Consider the following 25,436-nt stretch of genomic DNA (forward strand, 5'->3'; position numbering starts at 1 on the left):
GTATGGTGTCTTTACATGCGGTTGCTCATTTGCATAATTTTTAAGCAGATTTTCTTGCCCCATATATTTATATGTAGGATATGGGGGTCCCGAGAACTCCATACTAAACGGTAAGTTATTCACAGCGGAGGGACAAAGAAATAAGGGTCGACAAACGCGGATATAAATAAATATGTAGACTTTACCGAACTGCTGCGTAGCGCTTTCGCCAATCGCGTACAACCGCTTCCTCCGTGACAGCTTACATCCAAATGCCATAGCAGGCTTGTATCAGTTCTCCAGGCACCACGTCTTTTTTTTTTTTCCAAATGGGCTACATCACTCTGGTATCTACAAGGCGGACACTCTCGCACCCCGAGCTAGACGACGTGGACACACGTTGTTCCGACGTCATAGTTTACTGGAAAAGCCCTTTTGCCCATATGTTCCCTATCGGGGGAAAGGAGATCATTGTCTCTGGACATCTGGGTCAAAGCGTTTCGGGATAACTCTTAAGTATGGATGACGACGGGGAAAGCAATTTGCGCTGGCTCTTCCGGAAATCTTGCTAGGAAATGTCATTGTTAGTGGGGAGCTCGGAAACATTGCATGAAAACGATGGGACAAAGAATATTGTCAAATGCGAGTCATTACGAAGGTACGACGACACATTCGTCATATTCCCCGGAAACTGACAGCTTATGGCCGCTTATGGCTTAGCAAATGGCCGTGGTCCAAACAACATGCTGCCAGTAAAGGTGCAGTTCTACAACGGCATATGGGCCCTCTGCGGGCAAAAAAAAAAAAAGAAAGAAAAGAAGAATTAAAGAAAGAAAAGAAGAATTAAAGAAAGAAAAGAAGAATTAAAGAAATAAAAATATCGTTCGCTTCGTAATTGGTACAGTCAAACTCCTTTATAGCGAACACCTTTTTAACGAAAATACCACTACAGCGAATTTTTTTTGCGGTCCCGCTGGAGCCTATAGGTCCAATAATGGACATCCTTTTTAATGAAAATACCTTTACTTTACTGCGAATTTTTTTTTTGCTGTCCCCTGAGTTTCGTTGTAAAGGAGTTTCACTGTATTACCTAATACGACTTGAAAGGAAAACACCGAAAGCCTTCTGGGTGAAAGGAAAATTTGTCGATAGAAATATTAACGTACCTGCAAACTCGTTTCGTATCCTCAGCCGCTGACGAATGTCATCCGTACTGACGATGATACAGTTGATGAAGCCCAAGACGACGGCTGCGTAAGGGAGTACTTCCGCCTGTTTCAGTTCTTCCACAAGCAGAGCGAACCGGTACCGTTTATTTTGCGATGTCTGACGCGAAAGAAAGAAAGAAAGGGCAATGCGTATATGATGCATTTTCATTTTGGGGTGAGGGGGGGGGGGGTTGTGACACCTTCTTAGGTGCTTCATTACACCATATGCACGCACTGTACTGCACGGGTGTAGGAAAGAATGCCCTCGGGAAAACGCCAGAGTGTTGAGTATATATTTTTTTTCATAAATGGCGAGATAAAGCCAGCAGTTCGTTTGTGCACTTCCTCGTCCGTGTCCCTGGCTGCGTTCCGTGTATCATTATGTAGAGATATAGCCTTGATTGTTAAACTTAGAGCGCACGTTTACATCGTTCGTTGCAAATAAACGTCTTCGATACTTTATTTGGCATAATTTGTAGTCATAGCCCCCGTAGAGCCAAAGTAAATCAATGAAGATCGTAATACGAACCTTGTAATGTTCTAGGGCGTCTATGGCTAGGTCATGTCCCTTAGGTGCGTACACGCAGACGGCGGAGAGCAGTTCGAACACTTGTTTCTTGAGCACCGTGTTCTTCGTGTCCAGGGCTACAGCAGAAAAAAAAGCTCATATCTTACTCTTCTTTTCTTTGGACAACTAGGAAATGAATACCGTGCCATAACACGATTTAGAAAGATTGACCGTGAGCTCCAAATAATCAGAGACGAAGAAGGGCTTTTGCTGTGTAGGCATCATATATCACATGGAATGGGCTCAGCTCCTCTAAGGTAATCGTACTACGAATGCGAAACTGCCATTTGTACTAGAACGCGTGCGATACACGTCTACCAGTTAGTAAAATATTCGGGTCAAGTTCCTGAGGCATACGATCTTTTCATGAAGAAAACGAAAACAATTAAGTTCCACACTAAACATGACCAGAAAGCCAAACATAACCAGCCTAGTGGCCACAGGATAACTCGATATAAACCATATGATAATTCGTATAATTGAACACTGCAAAGTTCCAATGGCAAGTTGATTACATATTTCAACTCAACTCAAACATATTTACATCATTCTATCGTCATGATTTTCTCGGTACTGATCGTTTCTGCGCAAGTTTCTGCACAGCGGTGTCTTTTTCGGAAGGCCATTCTGGAACTCTCACAGGATCGAGTGTCTTGGGGAAGACAAAGCAGCCTCTGCTGAATAGGTGTCACCTCCTCACAGTCCAATCCGCTTGATTCAGAACGTCTTTACGAAGTCGATCCCGAGTGTCTCACGTGGAAGTCTCAAATATATTGCCAGTAATGGGTCCGCAAAGTATCCAGACACTAGTCACCGTCGCCCAAATTTTGGCGCCACGGCAGTTAGAAAGTAGCCAATTTGGCGCAAAGTTACCCAAATGTGGCAACCCTGGCCCAGACGCTGACCTCGCATAAACTTCTGCGTGCTAACAGTTCTCTCTTCGTGTCTGTTATTTTACATACAAACTTCAGAAAGTAAGCGTGGTCGCGACTGCAGTCCTCATTTCGCTCGAGGAAATGGCTCAGCCAAGTAATATGCATAGTAGGTATATGCGTGACTAGGGCCATATATCACCTTGCTACATGACACAATCGCCGACACTTGATTCGAGAGCCGTGAAACAGTGCCATGACTCAGAGCCTTCAAGGAGAAGCGAGCGTAACTTGTCAGGGGTCTCTCAATCAACGTGAGAAACGTCACATCTATACTCTGAATTTGAGTCGATGACGTCCTTCGACCAAATGAGTGCTTGATTGCTAAGTGGGTCACTGGAGATAGCACAACCCAGAGTCCCCTTCTTGACGATAGACAGGCTCAAGGACGGGGGCTCGAAGCGTGCCTACGAAAAACTTCCTTCGTGTTCGACGTCAAATGAAAGGTCACGTACGGGTGCGCTTCACCTTCACTAAATCAGCAGCTGGAAGGGATTTATTTATTTTTTTATTCTTATTCCGTGCGAGAACCGCAAAGCAGTAGTGGCTGTACCTCGTGTAGAGTAAAGCACTGGGAGGATTAGCTTTTTCACCATCCGCATCCGCAGTGCTGGCTCCGATCCACATCCGATCCACAAATGCTTCACCGCATCATCCCAAAAGGGGAAATGGGGATTTGAAGAAACAAATCGGATTTAAATCAAATCCACCGTTTGCAGAAGCCGCTAAATCAAACCCAAATCAAGTCCGGGTTTAAATTTACTCGAGTAAATCAAATCACTTTTTAAATCCGGAATTTTTAATAGCCATCACAAATCCCGAAGAGGAACTAACACTGCTCAACAGCTGTGGAATGGCTTCAGAATGGACCGCAGTTTTCGAAGCCCGGATGTTTACGCAGAATACATAATTACTAACAGGAATTCCTAACAGTTGCGTAACTAGGAAAAAGAGGCTAAACATATGGAAGACATCTATTTCAGTGGAGCCCCATGTGCATAAAGTGCGGCAAAAAGTAATGAGAACTTGATTGCTGGACGAATATTTTGCTGCGGGAAACGTCGTGCTTATTACTTCCGTGTCGCTGGTCTTGGTACGGTCCATCTGCCACATGATACTTTTCTCGCTATATGCAGTATGTACGAACGAATGTGTGAAATATACAGATAGGAGGGCAGCATAATGATAGAGCATACTGCAAATATTGGTGATGGGTAGGAAGGATAAGATGGGTACTAGCGCTTTTCTTTTTCCCGCGCATGAAGTATAGGCCGTAAATTGGCGTATAAGTAGAGCGCAAAACCGTCGTTGCAGTGTTCGGGCAGTACCGTCGATGGATAACCTTTTATCCTAAGAAGAGGCGCCGAGGTTTTCACAGTGGCCTATTTGCCGAATATTGAAGTGTATTGGATTTACTGCCAGCATTATATTACAAAGTATAGCAGAAGCAGCTAGAGCCGGAGAAAGCAGCCACGGTCGCGATAGCTTGCGCATCGCTCGTGAATATATAGGCTGAATTTCGTGGCAAATAATGTAAATCCAAATCAAAATGTGATGAAGGTAACGTGATTCAATCCAAATCCCTAAGCAAAAGTGTCATTCAATCCAAATCCTGTTCATAACGAAGCCGCCAATTAAATCCAAATCAAACCTACCAGTCTCTTTTGTGAATTTAAATCCAAATTTAAATGAAATCCGAGATTTCAAATCCCCCAACGCTGGTTGGAATGCCACTGACGTAAGTGCATAGGAATGAGACGGGGTCTCCGTATTTGTGTATTCCTAAAAAAGACGTGTCAAAATTGCTTGGTCCATACACCCAATCCAGCCCACCAACGCCCTGCCCTCAAATCACTTATGAGTTATGACTTTAGACATTATTCCATTTCATCACATTACCACCAGCAATGGGGTAGGGTATCGCCCCCTAGCGATGAAAATCCACAATCATCATCATTAAAGTAAACACGACACACACACGTACGTGAGATGATGAGGTGGGCGATCAAAATAAAGTTGCTGTTAGTTCCTAAAAAGAGGCCTTTAGGTCCAGTTCTGGATTCAGTCCCTGCTCACCACCATCCCGGGTGTTCAAAGCAATCGCATTATCAGCATATTCGCATTATCTGCTAGCGGGAAGCAAAGTTGCAACGATAGCGCGCCAGTCAGCTCAACTGTTTGTGAGAGTGACAGACATCGTATAAAGTTCACACGTTGATAGCACCTGTCATAACCTATGTCACAACTTAGCTCCGGTAACCGCGTTTCTATTGCTTTACGTGTCATTAGTTCAAGGAAGTTAGTTAGTTAGTTGACGCACAGTTCACCGCACACAGGAGACTGACCACTCTAAAACTCTAGGATCTGTATTGCAGTTGTTTCGACAAGTCGGCCGCAACTAGTTCGTGTTAGCGGCGCGAAAAGAGAGAGAGAGAGAGGCACCCTCACCACCAGAAACTTGTCCATGAAGTGTCATTTAAAGTTACACATAATCTAGTCCCTAATACGACACTGAAGCTCGACGCCATTGTGTGACCTATCGCATCGCATCCGCGGACGTTATTTCGCGTGTCGGAGAAAAAAGAAAAGAAAAGAAAATGTCGATCCGGAGACTACCTGACATATGTCTTGCACCTCCACTCAACTTCCACTATCCTGAGCGTGCAGGAATTTGCACATCCTCAGCGTGCACCCGTTGTGGGCAGGACGAGAAAATACGGAGCTAGCTTTTTTCCCCCTTCCTCTTCTTGTTCCACTGTCGTTTCTATGATCGCTTCCGCCATACTTGTTCGTAGATCGATTTTCTCTCAGACTACCTTTATCTCTAGTTTGCACTCATTGCCTCTTTTTCATTAGCATTATTAGCGCAGTTCATTCGGAAGCGGAGTTTGTCCTTGGCGTCTTGCATCGCATCGTTTGTAATCACTCCCACAGCTTTCAACTTGACGCACCTTCTGCGGTGCTTTTCTAACATTTAATTTGCTTGCACGCGCATCTTATAATTGGGAGTAGATGATTATGATGATGATTGAAAGACAAAAAAAAAAAGTAGATCTACATGTAATGTGAGCCAGCCTACATTCGTGTGGCGACATGCATGCAATATGTGCCGCTGGGTATACTGTATCAATATGTCCGTTTTTCTCATGACCTAGCTGACTAATCTCCTTACTGGATCAAGGCCAGAAAGTGCGAGGGAGACGCAGTCTCGGGTAGTAACTTGTCATTGTAACTAGTTACCGCTTTTGTCTAAAGTAACTGTAAAATGTAACTAAGTTACATCAAGCGCGGCAATCCTTCCTAAGCGTAGTTTTGTCGATGCTTCAAGTATACACTGCCTTTTTTTCCCAACCAGGAATTCCACAAATTTTCTCACGCAACCACGATGGTCTATAGATAGACTGAAATCCCCCGTTTCTAACATGGTATAACAATGGCTAGGATAGTACAAGTACAAAGTACAAGGTAAGTAAAAGGTAACTGTGAAGTAACTAAGTTACTTTAACGTTGGTAACTGTAGCTGTAACTGTAGTTACGTTTCAAAAAGAGTAACTTATGGCGAATTCGGCTGGCCATTTCGTGGCAACTTTTTTCGCCAGATCTCGAGTAGTCGCGTTCGCTTGGTCAAAGTGAAACAAACTCGCATGTTCGCGTGACGCTTTCCGATCCATGAGTAAAATCTTGCAGCCAAAGAGAGGACGAAGACACAACGTTAGAAACACACAACAGCGGAACTGCAGTTCCGCAACTGCAATCAATGCAGTCCGCATCCGCAATCCGCAATGCAATCCGCAACTGCAACTGCAATGAACTGCAATCTGCAGTTCCGCTGTTGTGTGTTTCTACCGTTGTGTCTTCGTCCTCTCTTTGGCTGCAAGATTTTACTCATGGCTATGTACCAACTACCTCAAATTTCTACCTTGGTGCTTTCCGATCGCCTGGAATTTGCCAGCTAGCATTTTTTTTTTTCGCCCGGTCTCGAAACGACCGAGCAGTGGGTTGCCCAACTATATCCGGTGTCGTCACATCCGCACTGCAACGGTGGCGAGTGTCCTCATTGGCCCGCACGTCGAAGTTCACGTGGCTTAGCAGACGACGGAACCCGAAGACGGGCGACGGCGATGCCCCTTGCGTGATCTAAGTGACTAAAACCGCTAGACTCCAGGCACTCATGTTCAGGTGGCAACAGTCACGTGATCCAGCACCGGCGCCGACCTAGCAATTTCCGAGCGCTGGGCCGTGTTGCCATGAATTGACCACCCGAATTTGCCAACAGTTGCTGCTTTTGTAGGCTAACTGTAACTTATAGTTACTTTTCTGGGTAACCTACACGTGGCTGGGAAAGACTAGGATTCATACCTTTAAATTAATAATTGAGGGTAGGCTTATTGATCCCTTTAAAACATAATCCCTAATGGGATGGCTTTAGCAGATGGGTTGGTTGAACGGTCGGATGACGGACGCCTTTGAGATCCACTTCACACCAGCGCCACTGAGTCCACGGATACACGTCCATTAAATATCATCTATATGGAGCCGCCTCGACCCAGTAATTAATAATACCCTCGAGCTCACCCTGGGGCTTTTGTCGGGCTGCACTCGCTTTATAAATTGTAATTAAGCCTCGCTGTCCGTGTGGAGGAGTGTTGAGTCAATATTGTCCCGACGTACGCGGCGTGGGACAGGAGTAGATGTCGAGCCAAATATTCAGAGGCTTCTGCATATAAAATAAGAAGTAATAGGGAAAGGAAGGAATAGGCAAACACCATTTGTATTTACTGCGCGTGTGATCAGAGCAACGACACCGTCTAATATTAGGCATGATGCGTATTATTATTATTATTATTCGGTCATATTTCTACTTTGGAAATGAAGATAATGTTGCCAATTCTATGTACGATTCTTCATTAGTAATTGCACTGGCGATGTTCTCAGTTTATTTTATGTACCAATACATTATCACCGTGGAAGAAAAGCTCGACTGCGGAGTTTGAGCATAATAATTAGCCGCGAGAAAGAAGCTCGTAAAGATAGAATATGAATGACGCAGGCAAGCAGCGAATCGACCTTAGCGCTAGCGCGAGACGTTGACAAAGCTGCACCCGCTGCACGAGAGGGAAGTTGAATTATGGGAAGGTGAAACAGGTGTTTCCAGATATTCTCATCGACAAGCAGCTGCGGGGCAGCCAGCAGCTCGACTCGCTTGTATAGTACGAAGATGCCGCCGCCGGGGGGTGTATTGCCCTTCCGTTCATAGAGAGCAGAGGTGGGAAGTAATGCATTACCGGTAATGCATTACTTTTGAGTAATGAGTAATGGTAATGAATTACATTTGGCAGCAAGTAATGAGTAATGGTAATGCATTACATTTCGACTGAGTAATGCAGGGTGGCATTACTCATTACTTTTGTCGAATGTTCATTGCGCCACGTGAAGATTGGGAACATCCAAATTTTCTTCAACCCGCCTTTAACAATGAGCACAGGGCAACAAGGAAAGAGAAAGGCGCAGCCTTGGGGAATTCTGCAAGAGTTCAACAGTTGGCGGTGTGTGTCACAAGTGTCTACATGGTGATATCACCGATTTTCTCCTGTGCGCATTTGGACTCAAGGAAAATCAATGAAATAGAAACATAGTCTCTGTGAGGATAACACGTAACAATTGCTGTAGGGATTCACTGTTTTGGTATGGTACCGTGTTAGTTTCTCTTGTGCTGTCAGAGGTAGTTTCTCTGCTAGGACAGAACTGTACGCTGAGCTTCATCCGCCGGCTTCATAATGCTAGAAAAGGCATCATCTGCACTAAATCTTATGTATAGTTTTTGCATGTCAGACTCGCTTCTGTGGGGATTTAGTGGCACCGATTTGGGGACATTCGTGTGGCCTAAGCAAAAAAAGCAAGGAAAAAACTTATGCATAGCACCTTTGAGGCTTATGCCCTAAAACGTAAATGTAATGCCAGAGTAATGCCATTACTTCGTTAAAATAATGGCATTACTAATATCCAAAAAGTAATGAGTAATGTAATGCATTAGTTTTTTATACAAGTAATGAGTAATGGTAATGCATTACAAAATAAAAGTAATTTCCCCACCTCTGATAGAGAGTGAACTACACTCGTAGTACCAGCAAAGCAAAGGGCATTGTGCGCCTTGGAGTGGGTTGTTTTTGTCACGAAATAACTGGACAAAAAAGAAAAAGTCGTTGGATCAATCACCTCACCGAAGCAGTCACGGGTAAATGATAATGAAATATTAATAATGATAGCCATTTAAGCTGGGTAACGGGAAAGTTGAACCAACAATACCTTGCCCATTCCGCATGCACGCACGCGCGCGTTTCCACAGATGTGTGAATATGTGCATTCTTAGAATAGTGTAGCCACGCAGTGCATTTGCCTGCCATTAATTGTATTATTTTTCCACGTGGTTATGCCCAGCTGATAACAAAACACGGTAAGGATATTGACCACAGCGCATGATCTTTTTGCTGATTGTGCTTTTTATAATCTAGAGAACTCGATAATATACAAGTCACAAAAAAAAAGTACAAGAAACCAGCAAAACGGAACTTGTCGTATCATCTATTGTAGAACTCTGCCTATATTAGCGGCAACGAAAAATAAGTCAGAACAATACTTTTTTAAAAATAAACATGTTCATCGTCGAATCGTCTCGTCCTGCACCAGCGGTCTTACAACACTAAATCTATACCGTATGTTGCCGTGGAACCGTGAAGGACTGATTAGGCAGAAATATTAAGCAGTTGTACAATTGCCCATAATACAATTGCAGTTGCTTATAATAATGAAGACGAACCTGAGCCGAAGTCTCATTTATTATGTCACGCTAAATTATATTTTGATTATCCCAATTTCCCAATTAATTTCTATATGTAAACAGTTCAGCTCATAACATAAAATATATAAAAAAAACAGTGACGTTATAAACCTCGCATGTGACGAAATGAAGTGTCAAATGACGTCACGAGACAACAGGGTAGGAAACGATCAATCACACGTTGCTTACCCCAACACCTGTTAGTGCCGACGTCACACGGATGCTTCCGCTTATGGTATTGCATTTTCGTTTTTATTACCTACTTTACAGCTTCCCATGTCACAGCTACTTGCTTTCGACAGCCGTGCAATCAAGGCAAGAGAACGCGCTGATGAACACGCAGAGCAAAGGAATAAAAGCAATTTTAATTAATTTTAAGGAATAAAAGCAAACTCAAGAATTTCGTAATGCCATCTCTGTTCTGTTCTCATAGTTATTATTCGGTTACCTTTCTAAGTGTTTTGCTTGCGTAGAGTACTTTTTAACATACTATTAACGTATATCACATGATCCATTTTTCATTGTAGCTTATCATGTTGTGTCTTCATGCATAAACTTCGTTGTATGTCATATTATTATCTCACATTATCACGGCGTTGTATTTTCACTATTTTTCTGTACTAAACGTGATTTACATATACTCGTGATGCTGTTTAATATTGTAACCCACTCCCCCGTGTAATGTCCCCAAGGGACTTTGGAGGTATTCTGAAATAAATAAATAAATTTATTTATTTACTTATCGGCGCACAAAGAGCGAGAGCGTCTTGATTCCGTGTCTTGGCCACTTGTTTCTAACCAGGGTGTTCCTTTTTCGCGGTGCAGTTTTAGAAACAGTAAGTACTTAACTATAGGTCGAGCAAATCTTTTGCGTCTCATGCCAATCTCAAACACCCAGACACGATGACTGTACAAAAAGTCAAGGGTTCCAGTCTAGGTTGAATCATACAATTTTAATCCGAAAGAACCTCGCTCCACAAGGTCACCAGGGATGCGATGCCGTGATGATGTTTTTTCTTAACAGTGACTTATTTTTCTTCTACTGAGTTGCCTGCCTATACAACTCAAGCCTAAAGGGCAGTGCACCAGAGATTGAGAAATATCTTTTTGAATTCCATATTAGTGCCGCGAAGCAACTGTGGCTACGAGCGGCGTACAGACGTGGACAGATGGAGAGAGGACAGCAGGAAGGAGTGGGGGAACAGGGGGGGGGGGTTAGTATATGCGTCCTGGGCCGACTTCAAAGGGAACTGTGCCGACATTCGTCCGGAAAGTCTGTCGGAAAAACCAGGGAAAACCTCAGACAGCACAGCTGGTGGTAGGTTTCGAACCCCCCACCTCAGAGTCTTCAACGCGACCTTGGCTACCACCAACGAGCGGTCATATGCCACTGGTAAATAGAATTTCAGCTGCAATGTTTGTAAATAAACAGACATTCCCTATTTCCTCTTCCTCAGAACAACAACGATGACACAACAACAGTAACGATGCTATGTAAAAGTTACGTTATGTTATACTGATCGTTTGCAGCCCATGTGTTTTAAAACAGCACCTGTTATCTACGAATTCTTCGTCACAGTCTATAGCCTCCTCCTTTCTTCAAGCTCAGAAAGTCTTCAGCTTCAAGGAGGTCAAGAAAGTTTTATTGGCTCGCGGTATTCGAGCGGATAATCCGTGGCGAATGATCCTCTCCTACACCAGAGCCAATCAAATCTTCCTCGCCTCCTGAAGACGAAATAAGTCTCGCAGTATTTCCTGTATCAGTTAATACGCCCCTTCCCAATTGACAACGTATTTAATTCAGCAGTAGTCGTTATCAATTTTTCGTAATAATAACAGGCTTCCACGCCGAGCCTGGGAGCTCACATGGGTTCGAATCTCGGAACCGGCTGTGCTGACTGAGGTTTTCCCAGGATTTTCCGGCAGACTTTCCAAACAAATGAAGGCACAGTTCCCACTGAAGTCGGCCCTGGACGCATACTAATTTCCGACATGCGCCGCTGGAAGCCATGTTTGTCTCACAGATTGGGGAATGAAACGAACAACTTTTTTTTTTTTTTTGTCAAGTGCGTGCGGGGAAACTTGTTGACCACAAAACGCAGCCACCTGGAGCGTAAACAAGATGCATGTTCTGCTCCAAATACTGCCGCGGTAAACATCTCGAGAGACCGATCATTCGGAACGGATAATGCAATGAACGATCGTTTCCTCGTAACTGTAGCACTTTTCCTTTCTCGTGGGAAATCAGTCTTCCTGAATCTTGGACACTGATTTTGGTCACTCAGAACGACGATTCAGTGAAAGGTATATCGAGCACGGTATGGCCGCTATTTTTCGGCCCGGCGCTGACATTCCGAAGTGACGCTCGGCCCAGCAGCCCGAGTCCGTCAGCGCCTAGTCCTCGCCCGCTATAGGAGCTGCCAAAAAAAATCACTCCGGAATATCCAGGGACAACGTCCAAGCACACAAAGATCAACATACAACGACCTCTATTGGCTCTTTAAAAATTATTGCAGTTTAAAGCAGTTAGAACGTTGTTATACTCCGGACTGCTACACCATTACCTTTAATAAATAACGAACGTTCTGATTGTCATTTTTCATTCCTACGCCTTCCTTATGGGTCCTGAAAGGTTTTGAGTCTCTAAACTGTTTTATTTGTTGCGCTGCGGGTGTGCCTCTTGTTTTTCGAAATAAAGGATATTCAATAGAACAATCCAGGCCCGAGCCGAACAGGTGTGGGTGGCCCGGCCCGTACGTGTCAATCCCTTATCTCGACATTCATTGTCATAGAACACACTGCGAGATTTCGATGGTTTTACGTCGCGAGACAATATGATCGTGAAGAGCACCGCAGTCCGAGAACTAATTTTGCCCACTGAGAATTTTTGAACGAAGAGAGATGCGAACACATCGTTTTTCCCTCACGGAGGAGACCCGTGCGTGCGACCTGCTTCAACTGATGGGAACAGACAGTTTCCTATCAGTTGATGCTGGGAGGTACCCAGGTTCGAATTCCCGGTGCCGGCTGTGCTGTCTGGGTTTTATCCTGGGTTTTCCTCAGACGCTTTCAGACATATATGTCGGCACAGTTCCTTTCGAAGTCGGCCCAGGACGCACAATCCCCAAGGGCGTTAGTCGTGACGTTACCCACCTCTGTGAGGCCGACAACGAGCGCCTCCACCACGAGATTTAGAAAAAGAAAAAATGTCCTGCGTGTCTGCTTCACCCTGAGTACTTTCCCGACTTGATTCACTATTTAGTTCTGCCAAGAAAGCGACTACGATGATGGAGTGCTGTATCGTAGAGGAAGGCGAGTGAGGTCTACCTGTCAAAAGGACGTCATGTTTCACAGACTATATATAGTGATCATTAATAGCCTTGTGTGTGCGTCTCAGCGATGACAGAGAAAAGACATAGGAAAAGAAAATGAAACGAAAGACGACGAACGTCTGTCGACAAATTCAATTTATGGAGACCTTGGACTACCTTTCAAAGACCTGGAGAATTTTTAAGGTTCAAAAACAGCGCTAAAGAACCTCTTTCTCTGCCTGTGTTTCAATCTTGAACTACACCTCCAAGGCGTAACTCACGTATCTATTACACAAAATTACTTACACTACACACTTAAGTTAATTTCAACAAGAACGACTATGCGAGCGAGTGTCTCTGGGTTTTGATCGCTCTGTTTCCGCTGTTGCTCAAGGGCACTCTCTGAATAACTTATCCCTGATTCAGAGTCCATCGGTCTCATTATTATGCGAGGCGCGCCCCCGGAATCCTTCGTCGGACAACAAAAAGAAAGCACGTACATGTGTACCAACTACACGAAGGGTCGCACCCTCTTCGTCGTTCCGGTTTAACGCATATATGTTACTATATCGTAACTTCGGCAGGTTGTATAGAGCCATATCACCTGTCTGTGGTGTTCTATGACCCTTCTCAGCGACAAGCGGAATCACATATCGACGTGACATATACGACAGCGTGACACCGTACCTCTATCGAAGTCGTACGACATCCTCTGCACAATCGCCGTCGACAGCTGCATCTATAACCCTCATTACTGCAATGATATTTCCCAACTCACTTTCTGCAAGCTTCCTGGTGTACCTTGAGTGATCCACGATGTAATCCAGACCAGTCTGAGAATTCATAATAGCCCGTAGGCACTCGACGCAATTCAGTTGGAGCACTGCATCTTCGATGGAAGCCGACTGTCTTCTGGTGAGCCGCTCCAGGGACTCAAAGAGAACCTCCAGTCCACTGAGTTCCAGGAACTCAGTCATCCAGGCGGCGTCGCACTGGCTTAGAGTCTTCTTGAGACTGCAATAGTTGTGGACGTTGGGCATTCGCAAGAGCTTGACGCACGCGTCGGGGTCCCAAGAGTCGTGGCTGCTGTGGCGAGCATTTTCCAGAGTGGGGCTGTCCGGAAAGTCACTTTCACTGTGCCGTGCTTTGTCAGCAAGTGCAGCCCATTTCGACGCGCTGCTAAGCCTTGAACGAAGGGACATGATGTGTTTTTCAAGGTGATGCCGTTTCACATGTCGACCGCAGGTGGTGCGCGGAGTATGACTGGAGCACGTCACAGCGCAACCGTCTGTTGCTTGTGCGGCTACGAAAGAAGCAGACGCGCTCTCGAGGTAGTGTCGGTAGCGTGCCGCGAGGGGTCGCAGGCTTGTTTGTGCAGGAGGCGACTCTTTACCGGTCCTGGCAGTCACGCGTGGATGTTCTTCGGAGGGGAGGATACTTGTTTTAAAAGTGTGGAAAGGGAAGCAGGACGCCTGCTTCTTGTTCGTCCGACGACTTCTGGTTTGTTGCGAGTGTTTTAGTGAGAAAGATATGCTGCCGTCTGCTCCTTTAAGCAAGTTTCAGTTTGCAGTCTGTTTATTTTGCTTGCAGACATCTCGCGCAAATTCGATTAGCTCCGATAAACACGTATACCCTCTATCTAAGTGGGTACGTATACTTTTAGACCGCTCGTGATAAACTCTGTTTTTTTTTACGGTTTTAGTTGCAGATTTGGCTGCGAATGGTCCGTAGAGTTTTTCTCACCCTCTCTCTTTCTCTTCCTTTTTTTGTCAAGCCATATATAGGCAGGACAGTTGTGTCTATCATCACTTTCATGATAATGCGGATGTTTATTGTTCATGACAACGACGACTTCGGAACAGTGGCGTAGCCAGACTTCCGAGGTAGGGGGGGGGGCACGATACGAAAAGTCTACCCCCCCCCTGATCCTGAGTACATAGAAATCTTAAGGAGTATGCTAGAAGGAAACTTCCGAAACTTGGACGTACGGGCGAGGGGAGCGCCATGTTGAATCAGCTACTGTTGCCGCGGCGCATGCAAACAAAGGAATTCAGTAAGCATACAGCAAACATAACGCCAAAAATGTTTTTGGTACAGTAACACACAGCCAGAACCCATGAAACCATAAGATACATGAAAACACATACAGGGTGTGTGCAGAAAAACATGACCCGCATTTAGGCACATAGCTTGTTGCCTACCTAACTAACGAACTTCCGGTGGCGCACGATGGCGCATTTATGCGTGCGAAATCTGCAGAAAAATTGTGGAAGCCATACTCAGCTTAAAAAATAAACGGAACAACGAAAACGTCGGCTTCCGTGCATCAGAATAGGGCAACATGGTGTATGTGAAAGGGCAACACGGTGGACGTAGGAGAGTTGTGTTCCAGTACCGCTAGGGGAGCTATCGGTGCATAAATCCCATAAATGTCCCACATGGATGCTCATCGGCAGTACCCCTAGCGGTGCCTGCACATAACTCTCCTGAGACCGAAATGCACTACCATGCACTGTCATGACCGCCCTATATTAATGCATGGAAGCCCATGTTTTCGCTCTCTGTTTATTTTTGTACACTGAGTATGGCTTCCAGGATTTTTTTTGTAGCTTTCGCACGCATAAATACGCCGTCGTGCGCCACCGGAAGTTCCTCGGCTAAGTAGACAACGAGTTACATGTAAAAATGCAGGTCATGTTTTTCTGCACACACCCTGTACACACACACACACACACGAGGAAACAGACACGACACGGACGCCACATGGGGACGCCGTCTCCGCCGCTGCCTCAACCAGCCTTGACTACAAAGCCTTGGATAGGGGCGGACACTGACAAAATATGTAGCCGACGGAAGCAGAGGAGCAACGGAGCAAGTGTTGCAACAGTTTTTGGAACTGTGGCTGTTTTCACGGGCTGCAAATACACGACGTTTCCTCGGCTGATTCAATATGGCTGCCTCCGAGCGCATACATTGAGAGAGGGAAGAGCCCCATTCAAGTGCTTTGCTCTCCTCCGATCCTCCTCCCCAGCTTTCCTTCTAGCCTCTCTCCCTAAGATTTCTATGCCCGAGTACGACGACACACCACAACTTGTACACACCGCGAAATGCGGATGAACAAAAAAATTGATTCCGATGTTCACAATACGATTACATGTAGGGTGTCATGACCAATGAGGCGGTGTCACGAGATTGGAAGTGGTTTCAAAAGCTCATATACTTTGAAAAGCATTCATGAGTGCTGCCTAGATAGACGCCAGGAGGTGCAAGAAATTTCGCGATCGTCACATTGGCCCCCCCCATATTTTCTCCTCGGATTTTCTCCCCCCCCCCGGGGATTTCACGATCACTTTCTTTCCAAGTTCACCCGCGCTGATTTCATTTTTGCGCGGTAAGGCGGACGTCCTGTGTAACTACTGGACGACTAATTACCTAAATTTCATTGATTAACGTTTCAATTAAATGTTTTCGCGAAAATGCGCTACAGCAGCATAGGAAGCGACCGACCATTATTTGAATCCACCCTCTTTCTTAATAATCCTCAAACGAGCACGTATATGAGATATAAATAGTCAAACTTTCATATGCAAATGAGGCGAAACCATAACTACGCACTTCTCGAGCGCAGGAACGACATCGCTTCGGCTTATCTGGGCTTATCTAGGCAATTCTGTCTGTAGACGACCGTAGGTTTACAAACATGTGACGTCACGAGGAGACTGGTTCGAGGTTATATTTTGTAGTGGTGGGGTAGAAGCGTGAAAAACGCGTCGGCTGATAAAGATGATAGCGCCCAGCAGCATGCTTTTGCACGGTGCCGTTACGTAATCAATGACGTGGGTGCTCAGGTCGTCGGTCTGGCCAACAGGTTAACGTTTATTCCAATCAGGTCGATCACTACAAAGCACGTGACCCTCCGACGGGACCGTACTTTCCCCCTTTCATTTTTTTTTTGCGCTGGAGTAGTGCGTAGTTCTGGTTTCGCTTCATTTGCATATGAAAGCAATTTATATCTCAAGGTACGTGCTTGTATCAGGATATTTGAGAAAGAGGGTGGATTCAAATAATGGTCGGTCTCTTCCAATTCTGCTGTCTCGTATTTTCTCGAAAGCATCAAATTAAAAGTTAATTTTTGAACTCGTTTATTGACTGGGGAAACGGCGTGCGGGAAATGTGACGGTGAAGTTGGGACGGAGGAATCGTGTGTTACACCCGTACTGAGTACCCATTCCAAATGATTACTTGCTCATTTCGTACACAATCACTTACCTTCAGCGAGCTTCCTCGTGTACCTGGAATGACCGATGATGTGATCCAATCCAGGCTTTGAATTCATTATCGACCGCAGACATTCCACTCTGGTGGCTTCTTGAATGGCGCGTTCGACGGATGCCGACGGATTGGCATACAGTTTCTCCAGAGACTCAAAGAGGGCCTCCAAGCCGTCCTTCTCTAGAAACTCTCGCATCCATTCCGAATTACATGTTTCAAATACCTTCTTCATGATCGAGTAGTTGTGGACGCTGGACATACGTAAAAACTTGACGCATACCTCGGGGCTCCATGACTCGGTATTGCTGTCCGGAAGGTCTTCGAGGCCCTCCTCGAGTTCTTCTGGATGGGCGGGTCCGTTGCGGCGCATTTTCCGAGTTATGGCCGTCCATTTGGACAATCCACCGAAGGCCATGGCTCGCGGATTACGGGTATAGTCTGTGTCCCTCACGCACACAGTAGAACGCAGGTTGGCTCGCGGTAGTCTGTGCGCCTCCCAGGACGACACAGGTCTTTATGGCGCGTAGTTTGCCGCAGCAACTGTCGTTATCTTTTCACGCTGCGGTATTCTAGGCCTGTCGGAACCGTGCCCACTTATCTCGTTATCTCATATGTGTGCACCCATGTCTACCTACATCAGCGCCGTGTCGTGTCTTAGGTGTCATAGGTTCTTGAGAATTGTGCTTGTGCATGGACGAATAAAACAGCCACGAAACAAAAACGGACAACGCAGCACGAGCCCTGACTAACAACTGAGAGCGTCGCTCGCGGTTTTGTGTCCTATTTGATTCAACTATGGTGTCCCTCCAACTCGTCCATCTTTTTACGTTCGGTTTTGCTCGCGATCAAGGGGTTTTTTAAATGTGGTTGGTCGCCACATTTTTTACCAACAGTAGGAAACAATTGGAGCTGCCAGTGCCTCGGTGTTGCTGAAAGGACGTCACTCAATATCTTCCACGGCATTTGAAAGGAACTATCGCATCGCTTTCTTTTAATCACATACTATACAGTGAACGCTCGTTATTATGACCATGGTCGGGGGTTCACTGTATATATATATTACATTCGTTACGTCTTCAACTTTCTTGCTGTAATTTTTCTTTAATTACTCTTACCTCATACGCTTTATTACCTTCAACTGTTTCAAATACTGCACCATCTCTTCATACATAATCGCATAGGTATACAACAGCTGTCGCTGCTTTTGCTTAATCCTCGGGTATAAACGCTTGCTTAACTTTTATTGAAAGAAACTGCGTGAAACGTATGAGGACATTCTATGGCTTTGTACTACGCCCCTATACATGTAGGTGATATAAGGACATAGGCGTATCATAACATTCATGGACAAAAATTATTTTATGATAATAAAATTTCATTGTTCGTCTTGTTAGTTTGTTTTTTTGCTGGTGCATTCAATCATATTTAGCAATTTTTAGCAACTCGTGCCGTTCACAGGAAGCTTCTTTTTTCCACCTCACAGGGAACGGCTTCACGACACCTAGATAGAAACTATGTTTTCTCCGTTTATAGGTCTACCGTCCAGTTTCATTTTTACCACTACTGAACATAAAATTTGCGGTTACCATCCATCTGACAGTCGCCCTCCAAATGAAACGAAAACTTCACAACTTAGTCATGCATTTTTAACATTGAAATGTATGATTGATTGAAATATTGATTTAACACTGAAATGTACTTATATACTATAGATGTTACCGAGGGAGTCCTTTTGTACCTGGACCATATGAAACGTGCAGTAGACCTTTGTATTTTCGGACAGCGCGCTGTTTTACTGATGATACAGATGTATTCGAAGGGACATGTAATGATTTATATGCTGATGAAACTCCCTATTCATCATCGTAAGATAAAGTTGTTTATATGTGGTTGTATACACATTTCTTTCGTTGCCCCAAAGCGAAATTTCCTTTTGACATCCAAAGCCGTCGAGTAGCTTTCGATATTTGATAGTTTCTAAATGACACCGCGTATTTATAAGAATCAATAGCTTACACCGTAGACTTCAGTCTATTTTCAAAACACGCGTCTATTTTTTGTAGTCTGACAATAGATGGTTTGATCAGAAGCCTTCTCTAGGTCTAGGAAGGGCATGTAATGTTTTGTTGTATTAGCAATCGAAAACAAAACAATGGGACTGCCGGGTAAACCCGCGACGCAGACCGAGCTATGGGGTCTAGTAACGACTAACCACAAGACCACACCAGTTCATAAAAAAGATTTATTCTACGCAGCATACATATAGAGAGCTGGAAAAAGATTCCTTGTAGAAAAACCGCCCGAGCGTCATGCGGCCTACCTGGCAATATAAATATACATGGAAGCTGCCACGCAATGGTAAACCCGAAGAAAACTGGCAAAAAAAAAGCCCGCCTTTAGTCCAGAACACTTTCGTTTCAGCGGTGATAATTTGTACCGTTTAATCACACTGTCATCAATGATCACCGTCTCGATGATAATCTATGTCGTCTATGTACACGAAAGGAGCAGTTAGGGTGATGGAGGCTTCCGTCTTGGAGGCACCGGGCATTCCAGGATCTCCCTGGAGTGGCACGAGGGGCATCCAGATATATCCATGAGGTGCACCACGTTGGGGTGCTGAGCGCAGTGGCGTCTCAGACGCCCTTTCAGGCTCCGACCGCAGATGCGACACAGGAGCGTAGAGGCGGCTCTGTCACATGAGCACCCCTGGAAAGAGAATATGGATGCTGCCCTCGAAAACAATACGATAAAGAAGCTGGTTCAAATATACTTATATTTGTAGGGGTGGGAGCATTCACGTGCACACTCTAAGAAAAAAATGAGTACCTTTACTCCTTTTGGGGAGTAATTGCATTGCCACAAAAAATAGTCCCTTTCGGGAGTAAATGCACAGGAGTAAATGAATGTCACAGAGTGAAGACCGCATTTCACGCGCTGTCGTAAGAGTCCCAGGTACATAATTGGTGCGCATGCATGAAAATACTTTGAAGCAAACCGTCAACCGTGATATATCGAGTGATATAAAATCTTGCGCCATACTAGGGCACAATTTGCGAAGAAAGGTGCGCTAACTGTTTCTTACTCTGTGTGGCTGGAAAATTGCTACGTTTTCTGAGTTATACAGCCTTATGCCCTTCAAATTGGCCAAGGGCACATATTTACGGTGACTGTCGCATTCAGGAGACCATTCGCGAAGTTTAGTGACAATTTGCAGTCCTGGGGAGTAAATGTCGGGACTAAATGTTGGGTTAGGGGACTAAAATGGGGAGTAATTGCACACTAGGGGAGTAGAAGCTGCAATTACTCCCCGTTTTACTCCTTTTTTTCTTAGAGTGCACGGGAGCGCAGATACACAACAAAAAACCATCTTGCGATTGTGATTGGGGAGTTTCGTCGCCGGGGGCGATACTATACCCCAATGTGGTGAAATGCCACCAGCAATGGGGTGCAAGTGAGAGCTTAATGGCGCTTTGCTGTGCAATGGAATAGAGAGTACAGACGCCCTACCCTTAGAAACTGATAGCGGTTGATCCGACTAGTTCCATATCACGCCACATGTATCGCGTCAAAGGTCGCCTCATGCGTTGCACAGGTCATGATTGCGGCTGTATATGTGACGTAAGCAACTTTCGGAACCATTATCACGCGAACTTCCCTCAAAATTTTCTAGGCTGTTCTAATACCAGGAAAGGAAACTTGGTAAGTTGGAATTTGGCATTTACAACACACGCATTTTGCTTTCTTGGGAGTCCAGGCAAATGACAGAAGTTGACAAATATTCCTACTGAAATTTTATTTCAGTAGTCATCTAATGTAGTTTGTGCTCATTCAAACGTTCTCTATGCCAACCTTACCTCGTCTTTTCGGTGAGGCCCCAACAGAATGTGGTCGACCACGGTAAATCTTCTTGCGGCTTCCATTGGGTGCGCTCGATGCCTCTTCGGGAAGGACAGCGGAACCTTCTTCTGCAGCTTCTACGCGCGTGCTTCTTCTACCTGCGTCGTCGTTGTCTCCGCCGAACGCTGGTTTACAAGGGTGTCATTTGTGCAGAAACTTCCAGATCCTCCTCTCTCTGTTCCTGCTTTTTAGGCGCCGCCTTTTTGCTCCTGGTTACCGGTCTGATACGCCAATGTCCTTGGGAGAAAAGGTTGACACACCTTGGGTGGCCACGTGAAGGGCAAGTGCGTTCCACAATCGTGCATGACATCCTACTTGCTTCGTCTACCTTTCTTTTCTGTTTTGGTTCGTTTGCGACAATGGCTTATCACAGATAAGATAATGAAAAGATGGCTAAGACGGTTAAGAGCATCAGCTGTTTACTATATACATTAAAAACAAGACTTTCGTGCAGTAGGCTGCACTTCTTCAGGTTTGAGGCTTGTCAAACATTGTCAAACCTGAAGAAGTGCAGCCTACTGCACGAAAGTCTTGTTTTTAATGTATATAGTAAACAGCTGATGCTCTTAACCGTCTTTGTTATTTTTGATTCTGCATCGCCGGAAACTTGCACATTGTTTTTCTTCACGTTCTACAATGAAAAGATGGCTAAGAAGTAAGCGAGCTGGTGAAGTTGTTGATGCATAATGTAAAACCCCGAGACTAGGGAACACGAAGGGACAGACACAACATGAAGTCGCAAGAGAAGTCTCTCCTTTGTACAACCTCTTGTGGGAACTGTGTCAGCAACCCATCCGTAATCTTCGGTCCGGCCTTGAGCAGACCTGCTCGTTCTCCCGAATTGACCTCTTATTTCAAACGTGTGTTTTTCCTGGGTCCAGGAAGAAATGTCCACGGAAAAAATGTCCCCGGAAGAAATGCCCCCGGAAAAATTGTTCCCGGAAAAAATGTCCCCTGATTGATTGCAGTGTATTCTCTACGCGAAATCATAAGTGAAAGTGGCCCAAGCTTTCAAAGTAAAAACACTTAATAAGTGGTTAGATATTTTCGTATTTATTTCGAATCCGAGGACTTCAAGGCCGGCAATATCGCAACCGGGGATTTCGCAAAAATTCCACGCGTACCAAAAGTGCAAGTTTCTCAGGGGACATTTTTTCCGGGGACATTTTTTCCAGGGGACATTTCTTCCGGGAACATTTTTTCTGGGGACATTTCTTCCGGGGACATTTTTTCCGGGAACATTTTTTCCGGTTCCCGTTTTTCCTTCCCTCTGTTGTGTCTATATTTGTGGTCTGTGAAGTAAAGTTTTCAGCTGTGTTTGAGACTTCGTGTTGTGTGTGTCTGTCCCTTCGTGTTCCCTAGTCTCGTGGTTTTACATTATGCAGATAAGATGTTCTGGGAGAAAAGGGATACAGCGTTTGTGCGGCTTCTCTGTGATTGTGAAACAGGTGGCGCACATCATACAAGGCACTGTCATTTACCGATATCGTCCTGGAGGCACTAACCTCACAGGCGCAGAATCCTGTGTAAGATTTCCCTGTGAGTTCGCTTGTCTGGTCTCGCTTCCACGTTTACGTGTTTCTAAGTGCCCGTCCAATGAACTTATGTACTTGAATGGCGATTGATCCTGTAGTTCTTTCACTACGGAAACGACAACCATAGTAATAATAATAATAAAGGGGAAGTCTTTCTTTCTTCTTCTTCTTTCTTTCTTTTCTTTTCTTTTAAAATCAATCAATCAATCAGGGGAAGTCTGAATTTCAGTCTCTTTGTTCTCGCACAGTTCTTTCCGCTTCTTTGCGATATTATGGGTGTATACAGTGAACCCTCGTTATTATGACCATGGTCGTCCCCGAAAGTTTTGGTCGTAATGCGGAATTGTCATATTAACGGGGGAGATCGGCAGAGGTTTCACTGCATTGTTCCCCAGGAGTATGGTCGTAAAGCGCGTATGTCAGATTATCGGGGGTCATATTAACGAGGGTTCACTGTACCAGGGAGAGGGACACCACTGAGACAGCTCTTCGATTTAGGGCGAGAGATAAGTAACATTTTTTTAAAACTGGGTGTGGCCATGCATTGCACATTGTCCAACAGCCACTGTTGTTTCGCGGTGCCCCCCCACCCCCTGGAAAAAATCCTGGGAACGCCCATGACTGGTAAATAAACTTACAAGTTTGGCGGCGAGTACTACCGGAACAATAACAGCCAGGCTGGCGTTGTGTTACGCAGTAAGACGTAAGTACGTTGCGTAAATAACTGGATCGACGGAAAACAACCTTAAGGGGAGATGGGAAAATGTCTTTTTCCTTGTCATCACCACGAAGGATGTTGAGATGTCACCAGAGAACACAACTAGTGTTGGACAGTGACTTATGGCAAGTAGTAAGTATAGGTGAGTAAGTAAGTAAAACGTTCACGTCAAGGATGTTCACTGATGCTGTAGAGTAATGACACGAGAATTTGATTGTGTCGTGGAGAGAGTCGATATGATAAAAAAAAAACGATTCTAAAAAGGATTCATCACCACAGCAGAAAACATATTTATCATCAATAAACCCAAGAAATAAGAGTGGTTTGAGGGGTAAAGAATTAGTTGCTATAGTTTCGAATTGGCCCATGAATATTTATTTATAAATGATTTATGTATAAAACATATATTTATATACTTACATTATTTATATATAAAAAGTATCATCGTTCCAGTATAACCGAGTTCAAGGAAAGGGAAAGCACTCCTAGAAAAGTACGCAGATTGTCGCCATTTGGGATCCGGACAAAATGTCCCCGGACAAAACGTCCCCGGACGAAATGTCCCCGGACAAATGGTCCCCGGACGAAATGTCCCTGGACCAAACGTCCCCGAAAATGTCCCCGGACAAAATGTCCCCAGATGCCGTCCGGTTGCACAGCCGTTGGTACCTCAAATGTGACAAATGTTTTTCATGCTATCATGTGCAGGGTTGATTGATTTAAATCAGCCAGATTTAAATCACCGATTTTTATCGCGATTTAAGTAATGAATATTAATCAAGATTTAAATCACCTCCCTTATGTTATGTTTCAATTCGAATAGTAAATTAAAACTGGAGACGCTGGGGAAGATGAGACTGAGCCTGGAAATGAACTACTGCCTGAAATATATACTTCAGTGACTTTTAGCGCAAACAGCGTCACGTGACCCCTTCAGTGGCTCTCCGGCACACTGGCAAACAATTTGGTTACACATGGCGGGTGGTCATTCCACGAGCGTAGAACTTTTCCAGTTATTTCTTTTTCCTATTACTATTCGGTGTAATTCATAATATATAGTTTTCAAATAGATCTCCATTTGCATTAGCTAGTAACTGTTAGCCGCACTGTTAGAAGTCTAGACGCCCTTCTTTGTATGTGCTCAAAAAGTGATTTCGCTACTACGAGGTGGCACACGGAAGCCATGAGGTGAAGATCTGTCTAATGCGTGGTTCACACTACAACTTCTCTCCGTTGCGGTTACGGTGCGAATCCAGTGCGGAGGCGGCTGTCGTACGACACGCTGTTCAGACATATGCGTTCTTGATACGTCAAACGCTTGTGGTTGACCAATCACGTCTCCACTCCACCACGTCTCCATTCCACAGCCAGCCATGAACGGGCAACGTGATGTGGTCGTCGAAACTTTGAGGTGTATTGAAGGCAAGCGTATCTACGTCATACAGAGCGCGTAAACTGGCCACTTGTTGTTCAAATGGCAGCAGCAGCGCTTCTGCTGAAAAGAAGGAAAAAACGACGACGACAGTGGGTTCGCCAAATACTACAGGAACGTGCCGTGCACGGGGAGCTTGCGCGGAGCGCGTTCGCTCATTGGTCAGCTGCATCTCCGCAGGTAGCCCGTACCGCATGGAGTTCGGTCGAGCTCAACTCTTGCGGTGCGTGTGCTTTTCGGAGTGTCGTGCTTCGTTGTCATGACAACCGTGTCGCGCCGCATCCGTAACGCATGAAAATGCAACAGTGTGAACCAAGCATTAGAAGACAGAAATCAACTCAGTGATTTAATCAATATTCATCATATTTAAATGAAAAAAATCTGAATAATTTGATTTTTTAATCCGCCGAACAAGAACGCAGTTGAGGACTGGCAGACGGCTGAGTGACGGCAGCTGGGGACATTTTGTCCGGGGCCTTTTCGGGGGACATTTTGTCCGGGGACGTTTCGTCCGGGGACATTTTGTCCGGGGACATTTCGTCCGGGGACATTTTGTCCGGGGACATTTTGTCCTACACCCCGCCATTTGTATAAATTATTTCATTCCGGTTCCTCGCACTTATGGCACACCATGCCTCAAGCCACACACTATAGCTACCATTCACCTATGCAAACTGCCATGCGAGAATGGAGGAGGAGGAGAAGGAAATATCTGTTTATTTACAAACACTGGAGCTGGGTGA

At 45.0% G+C, this 25,436-nt stretch overlaps 1 long non-coding RNA gene and 1 pseudogene across 1 annotated transcript; both read right to left on the reverse strand.

Annotated features, from left to right (window-relative positions):
* LOC135394975 (inverted formin-2-like) overlaps positions 1-17,681 on the reverse strand; it is a 31,641-nt pseudogene extending 13,960 nt beyond the window's left edge.
* Positions 17,682-19,340: 1,659 nt separating this feature from the next.
* Positions 19,341-21,386, reverse strand: LOC135396256 (uncharacterized). Its single transcript, XR_010423359.1, has 2 exons — positions 20,966-21,386; positions 19,341-19,817 (listed from the first exon to the last, which is right to left on the reverse strand). It is a non-coding gene; the product is annotated as an uncharacterized LOC135396256 (long non-coding RNA).
* Between the last annotated feature and the right edge of the window lie 4,050 nt (positions 21,387-25,436).

This window comes from Ornithodoros turicata, chromosome 5 (assembly GCF_037126465.1).
Source record: "Ornithodoros turicata isolate Travis chromosome 5, ASM3712646v1, whole genome shotgun sequence".
Taxonomy (NCBI): domain Eukaryota; kingdom Metazoa; phylum Arthropoda; class Arachnida; order Ixodida; family Argasidae; genus Ornithodoros; species Ornithodoros turicata.